General features: G+C 44.4%; 1 protein-coding gene across 9 annotated transcripts in view; it reads left to right on the top strand.

The window, feature by feature from the left end:
• Window positions 1–20,795, top strand: part of LOC102391153 (LIM domain containing preferred translocation partner in lipoma) — a 756,640-nt gene that overhangs the window by 6,442 nt on the left and 729,403 nt on the right. Inside the window, exon 2 of one of the 9 annotated variants that reach the window (XM_044937772.2) lies at window positions 7,718–7,812. The exons of the other annotated variants lie outside the window; for them this stretch is intronic. The gene's annotated coding sequence lies outside the window, so the exon portion shown is untranslated. The remainder of the gene's footprint in view (window positions 1–7,717; window positions 7,813–20,795) is intronic. 9 annotated transcript variants of the gene reach the window in all.

The raw sequence follows: 20,795 nt of genomic DNA, 5'->3' as shown, positions 1-20,795 counted from the left end.
AGGAGGGTGTTGTCAGATCTGTGTTTCAGAGAACCCTGGTTGCAGAGTCACAGCAGGTCAGGGCCAGAGATGGGGACACCACTTAGGAGGCTGCTGAAATGTTCCTGGTCGGTAAATGCCGAGCCTGCATCAGGTCAGCAGAGAGGGAAAAAGTTGTTTGCTGTTAGAATCTTATCAGGGAGCTTAGTTCCTATTCTTGTTCTTCTAATTATTTGCCAGCTTATCAGCCTTGACTGAAACAACTGTGTTATGGACACCAAAGCTTGTAGGCAGCAGAAGTGGCAGGCCGGCACGCAGCTTATGCCTTAGAAGTTGAGGACTGGGGTCTTGATGGCCAGAGGGACACTATTCCTCCTTTTGTGAGTGAGGAAACTGAGGCCCCAGGGAAAGGACGGAAGTGCTCAGTCACACCCTTGTCAGCTGAGCTGGAGCTGGGCGTGGCCCTTACTGTCTTTCCTGTGTTCTTTCTTTCAAGGGTGTTTTTGATTCTCTTTTTGCTGAGCCTGGCTGGACACATTCCTTCTTCATTCCACCCCCACCCCACTCCCAGCCCCAGGGGCTTTGCTTGGGAGAATTTGGGAGGGACTATAACTTGGAGATCCTTGTTACTGGGCTTGAACTTTGTTCTTTGCCCTTAGAAAACAAAGTGATTCAGAGAGTTCAGTTTCAGTGTCCTTGTGGTTTGGGGATTTATTTCTTTTTCTGCCACTTAGGCCCGTCACTTGTTTGCAAGAACTGAGCTTCTGACTCCATGATAACTTCAAGGTTCCTTGTCTGTGACTGTCCGCACTCTCATTTCTTTTCTAGTTCTACTTATTTTTGCTTGCCTAAAGGTTTTCAGGCTGCCAGTATTAGATCCCTTACAGGGTAGATCCTGCTCTTTTTTCTTTCTGTCTTAAATCTGTCCGTCACAACCCATCTCATAGAACCCATTAGCATTTCACAGCCTTCGGAGCACTTTTTATGTGGTGAATGTGTTTTATGGTTGTTTTTATTACTTAGCTCCCAATTGCCATCCAAGAGATGGGTCGGCAGGATCAATCTTGTCTCCCAGAGCGTGAGCAAAAGTTCAGTGGTGAAGAACCTCCGCTGGGATGCTTAAGTGGTAGTGTGAGAATCAGATCCCCAGCTAAAGCTCCTGTCCTGCTCTTTACTTCACTTTTGCTGGTGAGCAGGAGATAATTGATGTGAAAGTCCTGAGTAAGCCCTATGCTCAGGTGAGAAACTGTTGTTATTTCATAATGCGCTAATTAGTAACAGTAGCTGCAACTGAGAATCTGGTTGGAGGCCCTAGAGGGGTCTGAGGGTTGGGCTTCAGATGCTATCATTTCAGGAGTACCATCACCAACTTGGTTTTGGGGGTAAGAAAACCAAGACCTGTGTTTGAGCCACCCATTAGCCCTGTGATCTTAAGGAAGTTCCAGAACATCCCTGAGCCTCAGTTACCTTTGATTATAGATCGTATGATCTACCCCAATGCGAAATGGTTGTGTAGTGTGTAATGTGACTGTGAAGTGGTTGCATGGTCAGTCACTCAGTCGTGTACAACTCTTTGTGATCCCCTTGACTGTACCAGTCTCCTCTGTCCATGGAACTTTTCAGGCAAGAATTCTGGAGCGGGTTGCCATTTTATACTCCAGGGGATCTTCCCAACCCAGGGATCGAGCCCAAGTCTCTTCTGTCTCCTGCATTGGTAGGTGGATTCTTGATACATGTGGCTAATTTTTGGTGCCCAGTGAAGTGTCTAGCCCACAGGAATGGCACCTTGTCCTCCTAGAGCAGACTATGGGATTTAGACTTGGGAGGCTGCAAGTTCAAGTCTTAGCTGTGTTACTTAATGGAGGGTGCTCCCTGGGGAAGTGACAGGAGATTTGGTGTACTGACTTACTCAGTTTTAGACATCTTGTTCAAGAGGGTACCACTGTTGACAAATGTCAGGTTGCAAAGTGGGGTGAGTGCCGCAGACATTCACAGGCACTTCCAGGCTGCACAGAGAGATGGTTTGTCACCAGTGAATGGTTGTCCAGTGTTTCTTCTTCTCCACTGTGACCATCCCAGTCTCTCTTGGTTTTTAAAACTATTTTTATTTAATATTTTTAATTTGAGAAAAATCAGGGGCTTTCCTGATGGCTCATCAGGTAAAGAACCCTCCTGCAATGCAGGAGACTCAGGAGACTCCAGTTGGATTCCTGGTTTGGGAAGATCCCCTGGAGAAGGAAATGGCAACTGGGTGCCATTTCCTTGCCTGGGAAATCCTGTGGACAGAGGAGCCTGGTGGGCTACAGTCCAGAGGATCACAAAGACACAACTGAGCATGCACGAGTATCATAAGGTGATATCTATTGGTTGGTGGAAGGGGATCACTTAGGAGCTCTTAGTGGGGCAGGTCCACTTTGTCTTCCCCATCACAGACTTCTGGCAGCATGGTATGGCGGTCTCTTTGCAAATCTGGGCGGTACTTGTTCTTTCGGATCCCGTCCCAGATGCTGCTGAGGATGACCCAGGCGTTCTCCTTGATGGTGGTCCACGCATAGGTGGCCTGCTTTCCCGGGCCGTATCTTGCTTCATCGCCGCCGCGACCCCTTGGCCGTCTGCTGCCGGCTTCACATCCACAGTCTTGGTGAAAGAGTCTGTTACTGTGGAAGCAGTTGCGGGCCTGTAGGTTCCTGGGTTTGGCGCTGTGTGTCTATTTGTTCCTCTCCAGGGCGAAGCTGGAACATGACCAGCTCCTGATCAACCATTGCATATGTGCGGCAGCTCCTTTTGTTGTGGAGACGGAGACCAAGGCCCTGCCGGGGTCTGGACCTCTGTTGGGTTTGGTTTGTGCAGTGTTTGTGCTCTGTTCCTCCTGCAGTCATTGCTCTTGTCCGTCTTCTCATCAAAGCCCCCTGTAGTTCACAGGGAAGGCTGGTACTCAGGGGCTGTTTCAGGCCCTCCTCAGAAACTTGTGTGGGAACCTTTCATGGGGCAGGTAAGCATGAGGGGCACGACAGGGCAGGGTTGTTTCACTCAGGTTCACCTGAATCCAGAAGTTTGCTTTGGCCTCCTTCCATCCCCACTGTGGGCAGTTTTCCCGACATAGCCATGGTCAGCATTCCTTAGTCACTCAGGCCATCAACCAGCAGCTCTGTTGCCATGGTGCAGGGAGCTCCAGGAGGGAGAGGTACCTACCCCATTCAGAGATGGTTGTGGGCATGTGTATTGCCAGTTCCTTGGCATTTTTGGGAGCCTGTTTTATTGTTTGTTTAACATATTTATTTGGCTGCACTGGTTCTTAGTTTTGGCAGGCAGGATCTTTGATCTTCATCACAGCATGTGGAATCTTTAGTTTTGACATGCAAACTCTTAATCGCAGCATGTGGGATCTAGTTCCCTGACCAGGGATCTAACCCGGGTACCCTGCATTGGGAATGCTGACTCTTAGCCACTGGACCACCAAGGAAGTTCCTAGGAGACCACTTTTTGAACTCGAGGGGACTCCTGCCCTTAATGTTAGTCTCAGTTTCCTGTCTGTAAAAAGGACTATAGCAACAGTGCTTGCTTCAGAGGTTCTGGTTTTCCCAGGACATCCCTGTATGCCTGTATCCTGGTGTAGTAGTAGAGTATTTCACTCTCAGAGGTGTTCTGATTGAAGGTTACCCTACTTGTTAGTACTGAGTAGGGTTGTATAAGTAGTATGTATAAGGGTAGGCCTAAAGTAAAAGCCAAGAAATGTTTGTCAGAAGAGATGCTATGTGCTCAAGTAATGTTTGTTCAGTGAACTAGTTTTATAAAGGTTAAGTTTGAGGATATTTGAAGGGAAAGTCTAGCTTGTAGGCAGTTAGAGTTTATTCAGGATGATAAAAATGTGTTAATACCTGTTTAGAATATAAGGAAGTGCCAGGAGAGTGGTATGGATGGACTACTGCAGGTCTCTGGAAGGTGTATAGCAGCTTGTTGGAGGGGCTGGGCCTTGAATTAAACACTGAGGGACAGAAAGGCTTAGTCGAAGATTCTATGGGGCAGCTAAAATTGCTCTGGCTACTTATAGTTAAATAAGATCGAATCTCTGTCCATGTGTGTATTTTATTTATTTTTTATTTTTGGCCATGCCACTCCAGGGATTTTAGTTCCCTGATCATGAATTGAACCCAGAGCCCCTGCAGTGGAAGCTTGAAGTCCTAACCATGGGATCTCCAGAGAATTCCCCATATATGTATTTTAGCTGGGTTTTTTAATCTGTTATTTTCCATCCAGTAGCCCACCTTCATGAAGATCTGTAGCTTTAAGTGTGAAAGCCTAGTGCGGTACCAAGTCCTGTGCCAAGAGGTCACCAGAGGAAACTGTACTTATTCTTCTAATGAATTTCCAGAGAAAATGCTTCTTGTTTAATTCCCAGGAAGAAAACAAAAACATGAAAAACAGTTGGCACCTAGCACTTCTGTCTTGTTTGGTATGAAAACCAGTCCTTTTCAGGAACTGGAGAAGGGAGTTGCTACCCCAAGGGCAGGGTGTGCCCTGACTCGTGAGAAAGGCAAACTGCAGTGACCTGGAGGGTAAGGAGACCTTTTCTTAGAACGAGGTGAAACTCAGGTCAGTTTTCCTGTATTCTGGTTGTTTCCAAACTGGATTTCTCTTCTCGGCTGCAGTAATTTCCCTTGGAGACTAGGAGGGTGCCAGTAATGACAGCGGGATGGGACCCTCAAGACCCCTCTGTCTATTGGTTTGATGCATCTGTGTGTTCATTCATTCCACACGAGATGCCAGGTGTACCTGTGAATGAATGAGTGAAACTGTAGTCTGGGTTTAGGGGATGGAAACATGAATGCTGTGCCATCCCTGTCTCCAGAAGTCAAGAGAGGACGTAAAAGTATCTGCAGAAAATATCTGGTGGCTCTAACTGAGCAGTGACTAACTCTAGGGACTCCGGGGAAACTTCACAGATAAAAAGTGTTATTTGATGGAGCCTTCAAGGATGAATGGGGATTTGTCTAGTGAGATAGAGAAGGAGAGGATCACTGAGCAAGAGAAATAACATGAGTAGGTGAGAAAGTGCATGTGCTGCACTGTGTGCTAAGTTGCTTCAGTGGTGTCTGACTCTTTGCGACCCCCTGGACTGTATAGCCCGCCAGGTTCCTCTGTTCATGAGATTCTCCGGGCAAGAATACTGAAGTGGGTTGTCATGCCCTCCTCCTGGGGATCTTCCTGACCCAAGGATTGAGCTCACGTCTCTTATGTCTCCTGCATTGGCAGGCTGATTCTTTACCACTAGTGCCACCTGGGAGGCCAAAGTGTATGCACTTGGAAATTGGAGATTCCAAATCCTTGTAAATTGGATTCATTGGGGATGGACTGCAGAGTAGAAAGGCCATGGAGATGAGGGTGCAGGGATGGGCTTAGGTTGAGAAAGGTCTTGATTGCTGACTGAGGACTTAAGACTGTGCTATGAAAGGAGAATCACCTAGGGAAAGGAGGTGATTAGGTCTGTGTTTTAGGAAAGTGATGGGTTATGGATGGTTAAAGGGGGTGGTTAAAGGGGACTTCCTTGGTAGCTCAGACGGTAAAGAATCTGCCTGCAGTGGAGAAGACCCAGGTTCGATCCCTTGGTCAGGAAGAACCCCCAGAGGAGGAAATGGCAACCTACTCCATTATTCTTGCTGGGAGAATCCCATGGAAAGAGGAGCCTGGTGGGCTACAGTCCAGCGGGTAACAGAGTCAGACTTGACTGAGTGACTAACACTTTCACTTTCAAAAGTGGTGGTAGTGGAGATGGTGAGATGTGTGGTCATGGTCTAGTCCCAAGATACAAGTTGAAAAGGAGTTGAGACAGTGGATATGAGGGACAGTTCACTGGTGGAAATAGAGGTCACCCAATCTCTTCACTTAAACAAGAGGAACCCCAGGTCCTGAGCAGGTAACACATAAAGAGTCCAAAGCCTTGGTTCCATGATAACCCCCTAAGTAATCCATCCTCTGCCCAGTGTCTTTAGAAGGGTGACAGATGCTTAGTGGCTGAGATCACCATCTGTCAAGAGGAGAATCTCTGTCACTTTTTAATTCTATGAAATCTTTTTTTTAACGTTTGTTTATTTGGTTGCACCGGTCTTAGTTGCGGTATGTGAACTCCTAGTTGTGGCATGTGGGATCTAATTTCCTGACCAGGGATCGAATCTGGGCCCCCTGCACTGGGGAGCTTGGAGTCTTTGCCACTGGACCACCAGGGAAGTCCTGGAACCTCTTAATTTTGAAAGAAATCGGCTCCTTCTAGACTTAGTGACTCTTTGATCACTGGAGATACTCAAGCAGTGACTGATTGGGATATTACAGTGGAAATCAGGCACTGGTTGAAGACTTGGTGCAGAATATCTTAAGTTAGTTAGTGGTAGTCACTCAGTTGTGTCCGACTCTTTGTGACCCCATGGACTGTAGCCTTCTAGGCTCGTCTTCCATGGGATTTTCCAGGTAAGAATACTGGAGTGGGTTGCCAGGGTTCCAACATGGGTCTCCCGCATTGCAGACAGATTCTTTACTGTCTGAGCCACCAGGGAAGTCCCTTTGAGGTCTGTTAGATCTGACTTTTTTTTGAAGCCCTTCCTTTTTCCCAGCTTCCCTCCTTTCCTTTCTTCCCTTCTTGTAAAAGATACTTAACAGTCTTACCTGACTTACCTCTGTCCATTTGGCTCCTCAGGATCATTTTAGCCAAATTGGACAAAAGGCAGAGACAGTTAAAAATGGATGATTAGGGATTTCACTGGTGGTACAAGGGATAAGAATTCACCTGCTAAATGCAGAGGACACAGATTCAATTCTCGGTCGTGGAAGCATTCATAAGCCACGGAGCAACTAAGCCCGTGTGCTACAACTACCGAGCCCGAGCTATAAAGGCTGTGAGCCACAACTATAGAAGCCTGTGTGCCTGAAGTCTGTGCTCTTAGCAAGAGAAGACACCGCAGTCAGAAGCAGTAACCTCCGCTTGCGACAACTAGAGAAAGTCTTGAGCAACAACGAAGACTCAGTGCCACCACAAATAAAATAAATAAATTAATTTAATAAAAATTGCCAAGGTAGTAAATCTTAAACATTCTTACCACAAGAAAAAAATTGTAAGACTGTATATTAACTAGACATATTATTTAAAAAAACAACAACATAGCATTAAAAAAAAAATAGGTGATTAGGCACTAAGAATGGTGGGCAGAGTAGCAAGGGGAATAACCATTTGGGTGCCAGTAAGTTAATACTCGCCAGGCCTGGGGAAGTGGCCTAAGCCAGCCTGCATGATCCTGATCAAAATGAAATCCACCATACAGTTAATGATGCCAGTTGTCATTTTTATAGTTGCTGTTGTTGAGTCAGAAAGTTGTGTCCAACTTGTTTGTGACCCGATGGACTGTAGCCCACCAGGCTCCTCTGTCCATGAAATTTCTCAGGCAAGAACACTGGAGTGGGTTGCCATTTCCTTCTCCAGGGATCTTCCTGACGCAGGGATCAAACTCGAGTGTTTTGCATTGGCAGGCGAATTCTTTACCACTGAACCACCTGAGTGCTTTACAGTTTATGATGTGTTTTCCTACAAATTACAGGTAAATCCTTACCATAGTCCTCTAAGTAGTTACTATTATTGTTCAAGTTTTACTGATCAAGAATGTGAGGCTTCTTAATTAAATGACTTATGACCAAAACTAGCTGGATATTGAATCTTGACTTCAGCTTTAGTTTTCTGTTTGCACAATTTCAGATTCTTCCTGTCCCCGGCCTGTGCAGATCCCTAGGACAGACTCTAGCTTTTATTCTTATTGATATCCTTAAATCTGTTGTGGATCCTGATATGCGGTAAGGATTTAATAAATGTTTGTTGAATGAACATGTGAATAAATAATATAAATGAAGTAATAATGACAACTTGAATTCTAAGAATATCTTTAGTAGCAATAAAAATCTAATTGAGCTCCCTTAAACATTAATTTGTTATCAAAAGACAATGAGAAAGAACTCATTTAGAATACATTTACTCAAATTCATTAAGGAAAAAAAAGCGCTAAAAAAACCCCTCACCAAATTCTTGCCTGAATACCTCTGTCAGATCTCTTAGGGACCTATAACTCTGATCTTGACCCCCTGAAAGGGCCTGTCTACTTCTGTTTGTGTACAGTGTTTCCTTCCACTTAATAATATTCTAAGAAATGCGCTTCCTTCCTTTGGCCTGGTCTTTATATTTATCTCTTATATAACTCAAGATTTGTCGAATTGACATTACCTGTGGGCACTGGGCTACTATGGTGGCTCAGCAGTAAAAAACCCACCTACAGTGCAGGAGCTGTGGGTTTGATCCCTGGGTAGGGAAGATCCACTGGGGAAGGAAATGAAAAGCTACTCCATTATTTTTTCCTGGAGAATTCCATGGACAGAGGAGCCTGGTGGGCTATAGTCTGTGGGGATGCAGAAGAATTGGACACGACTTAGGAGCTAAACAGCAGTATGTAAGTGATATATAAATGATATGTGGGCATCAGGATAGTTTTCAAATTTTAAAATAATACAATTCAGTGAGTTAAAACATGCAGTGTAAACATCAGTGGATAACTTTTACTTCTAAATTATTTCTTGAAGACAATGATTTCTTTGGCACTTCCACTTCCCCTTAAACCGGTTACTATCTTGTCTCCTGTATTATGTGGTTATGTGACTATATGTCTTATCTCCTCAGGGATGTAGGAGAAAATGCAAGTGTGGCTGGGGAGTCAGACAGGTTTGGATTCAAATTATGGCACTGCCTCTTGTCATATAATCTTATACTGGTTACTTAGCCTTTCTGAACCTCCAAGTGCTTATCTGTGACAGGGAATAGTAGTTCCTTCCATGTAATGTGACTGTGGGAGGGATTCTGTGGTCAGTGTTGGAAGGCACCAAAGCCTGCCATGTGGTCTGCTGAAAAACACCCTGTCCTCTGCTCTCTGTTCCCCACCAGATGATAAGACAGCCAAGATCTTTCTCTTATATTTCCCCATAGAGTATGACCCATGCAAGTAGACCTTAAATACATGTTTATCAGCTGGCTAAAGAACTTTTAAGTTTTTTCAAAAAACAATTATAGGCACAACTACTGAATAGTTGTTCTATTACTTTTCATACAATTTGCCATTCAACTTCTAGAAAGGTTGAACTAATTTAAAGAGTCATTAGCAGTGGATGAATGTACTGGTTTCTTAGTGTCTTCCCTAGAATTTAATTTTATAACTTGCATTTGTCTGCTAAATTAATAAGAAATCATATTTTGTTATTGTTGCAATTTGTCTTCCTTTAATTACTGAGAATAATTCCTAAGAAGTGGCTTAGAGTTTATATGTCCTCTTGTGTGAATTGTCAAATAGCAATACTTAAAAATAGTCTGGGCTTGAGAAGCTCCATATGAAAGGGCTAAAAATGTTTAGTGTCTTGAGTTACCTAAACTTGAGCACCTACTATGTGGCAGGCACTCTTCCAGGGGCTATGGCTACCACAGAGGAAAAAAAAAAAAAGTGAATAAAATTAGTAGCCTCCACTCCAACCTCCTCAGGTAATGTAGGTGGTGGCTGAGATCTAGAAAAAAAATTACTGAAATCATTCAGCTTGTTTAGTAGCAGAACCAACCGTTTATTTGAACAATAATTGTAATTTCATATGTTTTGTATTGGTAGCCTTTTAAGCTATGGAAACATCCTGGAAATTGCAGAATTGTGATATTCAGACAACACCTGCAAACTGTTATCTACACTGAGAAAGCAGAGTCCTGGTTTTTGGTTGAGACAATATGATCACCCAGTTCTTCAGTCCTGAGAAGACAATGGCAACCCACTCCAGTACTTTTGCCTGGAGAATCCCATGGATGGAGGATCCTGGTAGGCTATAGTCCATGGGGTCGCTAAGAGTTGGACACGACTGAGCAATTCACTTTCACTTTTCACTTTCATGCATTGGAGAAGGAAATGGCAACCCACTCCAGTGTTCTTGCCTGGAGAATCCCAGGGACAGAGGAGCTAGTGGGCTGCCATCTATGGGGTCACACAGAGTCGGACATGACTGATGTGACTTAGCAGCAGCAGCAGCAGCAGCAGCAGTTCTTCAGTCTCATATGTAATTTCTTCCTACAGCCCTTTACCCCTTATATTTACATGCATTCTTAAATGAATAAACTTGTTTTTAAAATAGGGCTAGAAGATAAACTTACCCCCTCTAAGCTGTTTAGGCCAACTCTGAACCTTTCTGGACATGTTTGTGGTAAATGAGAAGAGGTGACATATTTCTCTATTGAATAAAATAGTCAATTTAGTTTTAATAAGGCAGTTATCATCAGGTAATAAAAATTCAACTAACTTGCCATAACTATCTTGTTTAAAGTCAATTAAGAGCCTCATATTCCTCACTTACTGGGTAAAATTTAATAGAACTTCAGTTAAGCATTTATTGCTTATTTAATTCAAAATTAAGTTAATCACCACAGTTGGTAACAACCACTGAGTATTTAATTAACATTCAGCAAACTATCTTATTAAGTCTAAATTAGATACAGACAGGTCTTGTTTATCCCCATTAGTTTGCAAACACCATTTCCCTAGCTCTCACCCCAAAGGGCCTTTGGTTTTCCCATGGCTTTCTCCTTCTGACTTGTCATCTTCATTTTCATCTGCTTGACACCCAACTTGGGTGAAGGATGAGGAAAAGAGGTAGGAGTCTATTGTGTTATGGGAATTTCTGGCTTGGGGGCACAGCTGAGAAATTTTTCTGTTCTGTTCCATTCTTCAAGAATTGTCGAGCACATTCTCTGTGTAAGACATTCTTTTGAACATTTCAGAAGATGTGGAGGAGGTCATGTTGACATATTTGGTTTTATGTTCTCATCTTAGAAATGAGATGATGGGATTTAGTACCTTCATTTAGCACGTATTTTTTGGCCTACGGCTTGTAAGGCCCTCTGCAGGGTGTCAGAGATACCATAATGGTTTGGACAAGGTCCTTGCTGTTGAGGAAGACACGTAGTCTAGTTTGAGAGGAGCGGTGGTGGAAATATTGGATAAGATGCTGCTATAGGAGCACTGAGGTCCCTTAGTGTTCTGTGAGGAAGGATCCTGTAGCTAAGGAAGTTTGGAAAAGTCCAGACAAGCAAAATTAAATGGATATCTTTACTGTGCGACTTTTCTGAGTCTTTAGGAAACTAATGTGCATTGTAACCTTCCAAGAGGTTTGTTCTCAAGGTTTTAGATCCTAGACTCTCTATGTCACCAACCTTTTTTGCCCTCTCAGAATGTTTCTTGGTCTTAGTCTTTCAGTGTGCTTTGGGAAAAACCACTGTGAGCCCTGGATCCTGTCTCTTGGCGTCTCAGCCTAGCAGGCAGACACCCTGGTAACCCATACAGGGTTGGAAGTTCTAATTTGTAAGAAAGATGTACAGGAAAAGTTGGTGATTTTAGACTTTTGGTGGGGTTGAAGGTGTGAAATTCAAAGCAGACTTTCCTGGTAGAGAGCTGGACTTGTGAGAGAGACACAGTTTGTATCAGTGGAGAGGCCCGGAGGATTGCCAAAGAGTCTTCAGGAACAGAACCATGAAATTCTGACACAGCTGATTTGATCACGACATCCCAGCACATGGATCCAACTTAGACCAGTTTTGTTAAATAACCTAAATCTGGAGAGGTAAGAGGCGGCAGCCTTTGTGGTGCAGAATGCTCTGCTTTAGGCCTTGTTTCAGTTGAGCGACTGCCCGTCTGGAGAAGGGGTCCCTTCTGTGAGGCATCCTGATGCTGTGTCTGGGGCAGAATCTTTGTCCTGTGAAGAGTGAGTCTCGGCCCCTCCATCTGGCAGGTCCAGTTTCCGTTTGCCTCATCGTATCCCACTTTCTCCACCTTTCCTTTCTCCTTAGCATCCCTTCTTCTGATGAGTCACCTTGTCTGCATTTCTCATTCTCATCCATCTGTATCATCCTCTCCCTCTGAGGCAAGTACCCTTTATGTTCTTCCTGACAAGTACTTTACTTCACTGAAAATAGTGCTACCAATTTTCTCCTCTTCAGGAGCAACCAGCAGATGGAACCTGATGGATGGAATGGAGGATAATCTACAGATCTGGTCCTCCACACTGGGGAGATTTGCCCCCAGGCTGGGTTCCTTCAGTACCTACCTTGTTAACCATGTGTGTATGGAAGGCAGCATAGGCACAGGAATGGGAACTCAAAGTCCTGTTTCTGGGCATGAGTTTTCCTCAGTCCAAGCCTCAGTTTATCCATCTGTGAAATGCTCAGGTAGGCTAGGTCTCTTTTTCCAGTCGTTTCAACTAAACATGTTGAGTGTTAGCATTTGGTCCAGTGAAGTCAACATTCACTGGAGTCGGTCTGGGCCATTTGATGAGACATTTATCTTCAAGCCTGGCGATATGAGGATATGGGCAGTGGGCAGAGTTCCCTGTCCACACATGGGAGGTGTGGTTCTCCTACCCGCAGCCTTCTTCTGGAGTCATTTTCCTTATATTGCTTGTTACTTTTTAGTCGTATTTCCTCCTCCTCTGCCATTCAGGCTTATCTATTCTTTGGCAACACACTTCTTGCTGTAAATGCTCCTCTTCTATTGCCCAGCCAGATAGCTCCCTGTCTCCTTTTTCCCTCTTGGCTCTGCCCATGAAGGATGTCCGCTCTGGAACTTTCTAAAGACAGATGGCTACTGTGATGGGTCAGATCGGGGAATGGCGGTCCTGGCCAGCTGCAGATCCTTCCAGGAGACTGTTCTTCAGAACCATTTCTTTATTGGATAAATATACTTCAATGAATGAGACCAAGTCTTGCCCTGGGGGAGCCCACAATGGAACTGAGAAGCTTTTAGAGTTCTTGACGCCTGGGGGAAACCACAGCCAGTGAGGAACATTATTCATTGCAGAGGAAGGACTTTGGCCTTCTAGAATTGGGCAGTGTGCTGTTAGAGTCTCAGCATGAATTCTTAAGCATCTAGGAAAACTAATCACTTGGAAAGCTGAAGCTTGTTTTGCAGACCTTGAAAAGGCAGCTTGCATGTTTCATTTCACCACCTACCTGGACAGACACTTTAGGGATGCAAATGTCAGCAGGCAGCTTGGCAAGTGGCTCACCAGAGGCCATAACATTGGCTGGTGGTGCATACTATCAAGGTTGACGTGTCAGCGCACGTAGGACACTGCATAGACCCAGCAATGCCATTGACATGTGAAGCTGCCATTGGAAATGGCAGTCAAGTTTCGTTCTGCTCCAGGAAAGACTTTTCCAAAGTTAGGTATTTACCTTGTGACTCCTTTGACTTCGTCTCTGTATTAAACACAGTTCTCATCTCTTGGTCTTTGTGATTAGTTGTTTGGATTTCCCTGGTTATATAGGCCTACCTGAAGAATACAGAAGCATTTTGAAAGCTTTGATCTATATAACGTTTGAAAGCATGGGTTTTGGAGCTAGGCTGCGTCCTGGCTCCACCATTATTAACTTGACCCATTACCCAGTCTCTTTAGACTTTTGTTACCTCATCCTCAGAATGGGGAGAAGAAAATTACCTGTCTTCTAGTTGTGAGGATTAAATGAACTATGTGAAATGCTTAGAACAGAGCCTGACACATGCCAAGTAACCATTAAATATTATCTGCTGTTATATGTTGGTGAAAGCAATGGCACCCCACTCCAGTCCTCTTGCCTGGAAAATTGCAGGGATGGAGGAGCCCGGTGGGCTACAGTCCATGGGGTTGCTAAGAGTCGGACACGACTGAGTGACTTCACTTTCACTTTTCACTTTCATGCATTGGAGAAGGAAATGGCAACCCACTCCCGTGTTTTTGCCTGAAGAATCCCAGGGACGGGGGAGCCTAGTGGGCTGCCGTCTATGGGGTCACACAGAGTCAGACATGACTGAAGCGACTTAGCAGCAGCAGCAGCAGCTGTTATATGTGTTATAAAGTCAGAAAATTGTGGTTTGGATAAGATGTTACAGGTGAATGAGGTTTTGTGTTTTCTCTCTGTGTTTTTTATTTTTTTTGTCTTTTTAGATTTTTTGTTTTGGAATAGTATTAGCTTTATAGAATAGTTGTAAAAATTGTACAGAGAATTTCCATCTATCCTTCACTCAGTTTCTCTCATTTTTGACCTCTTACATTAGCATACTGTGTGTGTGCTCAGTCGTGTCCAACTCTTTGAGATCCCATGGACTGCACCCTGCCAGGCTCTCTGTCCATGGGGATTCTCCAGGCAAGAATACTGGAGCGGGTTGCCATGCCCTCCTCCAGGGGATCTTCCCCCACCCAGGGATCGAACCCATGTCTCCTATGTCTCCTGCATTGGCAGGCAGATTCTTATCACTGTGCCACCCCATTAGCATAGTACATTTGTCAAAACTAAGAAATGGATGTTGGTACATGACTATTAATGGAACTGGACTCTATTTAGATTTCACCAGTTTTTCCATTAATGTCTTTTTTCTTTTTTGCAGGATACACCTCAGGGTACCACATTACACTTAGTTGATATTTCTCTACCCTAGAGTGGCTTTACAAGTGTTTTTTTAATAGCTAAGAAGAAATTCTTTACACAAAAGCCTATTACAACATGTAACGCTGAACCAATAAACTGGAGCAGCTGTGGTTGAAATGGTGCAGGACGGGACTGACTTTCTTGCACTTCCCTACTTTTTCTATTTGAATATGCTCTGGTAAAGTAAGGCTTAAATATCACCATAATACAGTCTCTTTGCTTCCAGGGAAGAGACTGAGGCCCCAGAATGGGGAGTGATGATCCTAGCTGAAGCTGGAAGCCCAGTGAGGGTCAAAAAAAGGATTGTGGAAATACCCCAATTTTGTCCCTGTTATTTAATGGATGAGTGAACAACAGTTAGGGACTCTGGAAGATCTGGGTTTGGATCCAGGCTCTTCCACCATATGTCTCAGTTTTCTTATCTGTAAAGTGGGTTCAGTGGTCAATGATACCTCAAACAGTACTTGATACTCACAAAGTACCACCGTTTACCTTATGAAAGTTAAGTAAGCGAAGATGCTTACTTTTAGCATAGCCTGAAACATCGTAGGTTCTCAATATATATTTCAAAAAAAAAGAAGCCTTGAAAATTAGAAAACTTTATCCTTAGAACTAATTTCAAGAAGGCAGGGACAAATTGATATGAAACAAAAACCAGTCCTTCATAAGGAGATCTGCGATACTTGGAAATGGAACCAGTGTTTGCGTTTCTGATAAGCGGGATATACTGTCTGTTTTTATTCTTGGAGGCTTTTATCATACAATACTACATTATGTTGCAGTCTGACTTTCACACAAATTGGATCCCAAAACCTCTTACAGGAATTAAAAATACAAACTCGTGGGCAGTATGTGTTTTATAAATTACAGAAAACAGTAGTGTAACGGCATGGCATAGTGAGCACAGTGAAGGCTGTGGCGGGCATTGGCACCCAGGAGGAAGACAAGGGTGTGGTGGCTGAGACGCACGGGAGGCAGGAGGCGGGAGGAGGTGAGGAGGTGGCCGGCATCGCACTCAGTGTCAGGAGAGATGAGGGAGGCCGCCTCCAGCGGGGAGGCTCGGTGGAAAAGCTGAGGGTAGTCAAGGCAGTCGCAGAATCCTGGAGAAATCAACCTTTTGATAGCCTTAAAAGATTTTTAAAATTTTAGGCTTGTTAAGAGTAGTTTTAGACTCACAGCAAAACTGAGAGGGAGGTACAGAGATTTCTCACATGTCCCCTGTCTCCTGCACAGGCAAAGCCTCCCCAGCTGTCAGCATCTCCTCCCGGAGTGCTTTGTTTGTTGCAGTTGGTGAACCCACGTTGGTATATTGGTGTCACCCGACGTCCAGAGTTCACATTAGGGTTTACTCTCAGTGTGCTGTACTCTATGGGTTTAGACACGTGTATAGTGACATGTGTCCATCATTATATCATACAGACTATTTCACTGCCTTACAAATCCTGTCATCTGCCTGTTCATACCTACCTCTCACCCCCAAATCTGGCAGCCACTGATCTCTTTACTGTCTGCACATGTATCCTTTTTCTCCTGCCATTTTTGGTTGTGTTGAATGGTAACCACCAGACTTTTAGAAACTGACCTCCATTGCCTTCCCTCATTCTTCCTTTGTCACAGCATTTTCTCAGGCTGGGCTGCTGTTCTCTACCATCATTGCCTGTTTGAATCCAAATGTATCTTCAGGGCCAGCACTTCCTCCATGAAGCAGGCCTTGATTTCCAGCCTTGGTCCTAAGCAGGAAATAATCCCTTCCTCTTATGGTCTCTGTCTGGACTGAGTGCAGGGCACTGAGCACTTTTTACCTTCTATTGTAGTTATCTGTGTACCTATCTTATTTAGGAGTTTTTAACTTCTTTAGACATTCATTCTTATCTAGAATCGGACAGACATATTGCAAATGCTTGTTGAATGGATGGATGGATGGATGGACAGGTTTGACATCATTCATACTACTCAAACTTAATTCCTTTAGAGTAGGGATTTAACCTACTAATCTCTATATCTCCTCAGTATTAGCACTGAGAAGGTGCCTGCTATTTGTTCATTCATTCATTCCACAGTAGACTTTCAGGGACTACTTTAGGAATGAAGTGATGAATAGTCCATTTGTTGATAGCCTATGCAGAAAATAGACTATTCTTTGGAATATATTTTCATTCTTGTAAGGTTGATCTGGGATTGATTTTTTCTTTTGACACAGAAGAACCAAGCAAGAAATGTTTTGTTTCATCTGCATGTGTCAACGTGAATGCTCTCTCATTCCTTCAGCTGGCTTGGTAGTAAAGAGATACTGCTGGGCTGAGACAGGCACCAGGATCTATGGCAGTCCCTTACTGCTTTCCTCAGGGACCAGTCCTCTTCCCAGTGTTTTGAAAGGTAGTGCCAGTATTCCTCGATGATCGTGGTTGGGCTTCCCTGGTAATGTCTCTACTCTTATTTTCTTAATATAGTGACAGGATGCATGCTGCTGAGGTGGTAAATGGGAAGAAGAAGTGCAGTGAACTGTCTGTTTCTTGGGGCCTTCTGTATTAATCACAGGAGGAGGTGTCAGACGCGGCCAGATGAGAGAGCCAGCTGACTGAAGTTCATGTCGGATCCAAATTAGAATGGCAAAATTGGGAGACCTTGATGATGCTGAACTGAGGAAGCTTAAGGTTATCAGAGTGGTTAGGGCTGGAAGAATCAGAGAGGTCATCTAATCTAGTGGTTCTCAGACTTGAAGGGGCATTAGGGTTTTCTGGACCCCGTCCCAGAGCATCTGATGTAGTTGATCATGAGTTTGTACTTCCCACAAGCTCATGGGTGTGCCAGTGCTGATGAGAACCCCTGACCTAGTCCCACAGCTGGTCTGTTGAGATTTTATAGATGGGGAGAGGACACACAGAGATAGGTGGAAAGGACTTGTCTAGAGTCACACAGATATCAGGAGTGAAGTTGGAGTCAAAACCAGGAATCCTGGCTCAAAGTCATTTCCATACCGTCACCAGAACAATATTATTTTTAGGTCAAGGAACATTATTATTTTTAGTTCTACTACAGGATGATGACAGATTTCACCAGCTTTGCCTGATTTGGTCACAAATTTATTTTTGAGGGCCTTTCATTTAGCTGTCTCCATCCTACATTTTCTTATTCAGTTAATCCACATTTTTGACTACAGCTCTGCACTAGGAATTGCACTTGAATCCAAGGTGGTATTATAGCATGGTAGTCTGAAGGCATGGGTCTCAGGAAGTTTGACCTTGAGTAAATGGCTTTTTCATTTTCTCATCTGAAAATGAGAATAGTAATACCTCCTAGGACAGCAGGTAGAGCGCCGAGATTGTACCTGGCCCTCACTCCCTGACCGATAGGCCTGATGCAATCATTGTTAACTGGGTAGGACGTGGTCCCCACCCTCTCATGCATAGGTGACTTACTGAGTGCTACAACTGAGAGACAGTGGGAATTAGGGGAACAGACACATGACTTGGAATTAGGAGGGCTGAGTTCTAGTCCCAGCCACTTACTAGCTGTGTGATCTTGTGCAAGTCACTTGACTTGACTGAGCTATAATTTGAAGCAGCTCCTTGATGGCTCAGTGGGTGAAGAATCCACCTGCAATGCAGGAGACAGAGGAGGCACGGGTTCAATCCCTGAGTCAGGAATCAATCCCAGAGGAGGAAATGGCAGCCCACTCCAGTATTCTTGCCTGAAAAATCTCATGAACAGAGGAGTGTGGCAGGCTACAGTCCATGGGGTTGCAAAGAGTTGGACATGACTGAGTGACTAAGCACACCACATGCAGACTTAGTTTACATTGTGTGTGTGTGTGAGTGTGTGTGTGTGTGTGTGTGTGTGTGTGTAGCAAGGGACATGTGTCAGCTCTGTGTCCACTGTCTGCCATTCCCAGGACAGGGCAGAGAAGTTGAATAAGGTACCCTTTCAGCCGTCTGCAAGGTTGTGGTCAACACAGGAAACAGACATGCAAACCAGATTGGGGCTGCAGGTGGAGCAGGGCTGGAGGGTGTGTGTATGAGACATAAAGGAAGTATCCTGGCAGCAGGGTGATGGAGAGCTCATTAGGGCTGCAGATCAGTGGTCCTGCAGACATGCAGACATGTTTGGCTTCCCAGAAGGAAAATGAGATATTGAGGGCATTTAGGCTCTACAGAGCCACAGTCCTTCACGTTCTCTGTTAATCTTAGCAGCTTGCTCACCCCCAGGGCTTTTAAATTAGCCATCCTCGAAGGCTGTGCAGACTCTTCCACAGTGGCCTCCTCTTTCATGACTCTCTGTCTGGCTTGTCTGTGAACCTCTTCCAGGCAGCGCCCCCAGGAAACCCTGTGGATCTCCTCCTAAGCTCCTATCCCACCTTTGCAACTCACTTCCTGCCTGGGCCCCAGGGCCTCTGGAGGCTGAGAGGGCTGGCCAGACTGGTCTATCTCCCCTGGCTTCCCCTGTGATTCCTGAGCCCCTGCCCTTCTGTGGTGTCCATAGCTGGGACACACTTGTTTGCTCAGTGCATGCTCTGTACTTCCAAATTCCTCCCTTGCTCTCATGTTTCCATTTAAAGCCCTTGTGAGCGGGTCTGAGTGTCTCTTGCCAGCACCGTTCCTTCGCGTTTCCTGGAACCCCATTTCTCATCTTGCTGGGAAGCCAGCCTTGAGCAGGACTTGAGCACAGCTTCTCTGCAGCCTCTTCTCTTTCTCCAAGATCATGACTTCTGGCTGAAGAGGGGACCAGCTCTTCTTGGCCCTGCTTACCTCATCTTCCTTGTTCCCTCCCGTGAGGCTTTCTTCCTTTTTATCCTTGTCCACTTAGTCTCCTGCCTTGGGTCCGCTGGACAGAATGGCATCTTTTCCTTTGCCCGGCATCTATGCCTTACTCAGAAGTAACTTGTGAAGCCACACAGAGTGTTCATTGGGTCTGCTTTTAGGAGGAAGTCAGAATGGCCTCTGGCAATGCCTTGTGACAATAAGAATATGTTGGTTTGATTTCCCAACTAATTTTATTTTTATGTGCAAACACACACACAGCACAGCCGTGTTAGGAATGAAGGAGAATCATGTCGTGAGTGGCACTGAGTGCAAGACTCTCACCTGGCAGTTCTCTCCCTGCTCTGCCTGTTCTTCGTGATCGTCCCCTCTGTTTTAGAGCAGGCATCTCCCCTCCTGTTTTCCAGCTGGCCTCTGCCTTCTTGCTTATTGTCTCTCTTGGCCTGTGGGTAAAATCCTTTCATGGGCACACCTCCACCCTGCCATCCATCTGACCTTACCTCAGTTCTAAAAGTGTATCTGGCCAACCCTGTTAGTCACATTCTATAGCTGAAGCTACCACGAGTGTGTTAGTAAGCACTCTCTTGCACGCCTGTGACTTTTCATGTCCCTTCTTCTTGGCCCTGGGCCCTTTGTTTCTATTTGGTGAACACCTGCTCATCACTCAAAAGGAAGCACAGATGTCTCCATCTCTCAAACCTATTCTCAATCTCTCATGAAGAATTGTGAAAGAATAAAACAAAACCAGATTTTCTAAGCATTGCTCTAAGAGCAGCACATGCTCATAATATATTTCAAATATATAGAACCAATATATATAAAGGAGGAAATGAGACTCACTCATAAATCCACAGTTTAGATACAAATGCTGTTTGTTTTTAATATTCTTGAGTAGTTCTTTTCATTACTTTTTGTTGCATTTTGCTGACTTGACACGTTATGGTATGTACAGTTTTGTATATTACCATTTCACCAAACAGTGGAGTACGAGCACCTTCTCATGGCACTGGGAATTCTTCATAATTTTTGATGACTTATGATGGATATTATTCCATCATAAGAATATACCATCATTTTTAATCTTTTCTTGGGTAGCTGACATTTGAATGTCCAATTTTTCATCATTGTAAATAGCACTGTGATGAACATCCTCTTTACTACATTTTTTTTCTGCACCTCTGATTACTTTCTAAGATATATTACTTGCACATGGAAAATGCAAGGACTTCTTCCACCCTTAATTTCAAAATAATTCATGGTAACTGAAGAAAGTTAGGAACCTAAGGAAAAGCACAGAAGAAAAAACAAAACAAAAAAAACTACCTTCAGCCACTTGCAAAAACCAGTGTGAAATCTGTGTATTGTGCATCTCTCTTTCTAGCCCAGGTATTGGCACGCATTTTTTGGTAAAGAGCTGGATAGTAAATATTTCAGGCTTTGCAAGCCTCATATGATCTATCACATCTTCTCCTTCTCCTCCCACTCCTCCTTTTCCCCCTAAAAAATATAAAAACTGTTACTGGCTAGAACCATTGCAGTTCTAACCTCCA

Source organism: Bubalus bubalis, chromosome 1, assembly GCF_019923935.1.
Source record: "Bubalus bubalis isolate 160015118507 breed Murrah chromosome 1, NDDB_SH_1, whole genome shotgun sequence".
Classification (NCBI taxonomy): Eukaryota; Metazoa; Chordata; class Mammalia; order Artiodactyla; family Bovidae; genus Bubalus; species Bubalus bubalis.
The sequence above is the reverse complement of the archived record's forward strand: the minus strand, read 5'-3'. Positions and strand labels throughout refer to the sequence as shown.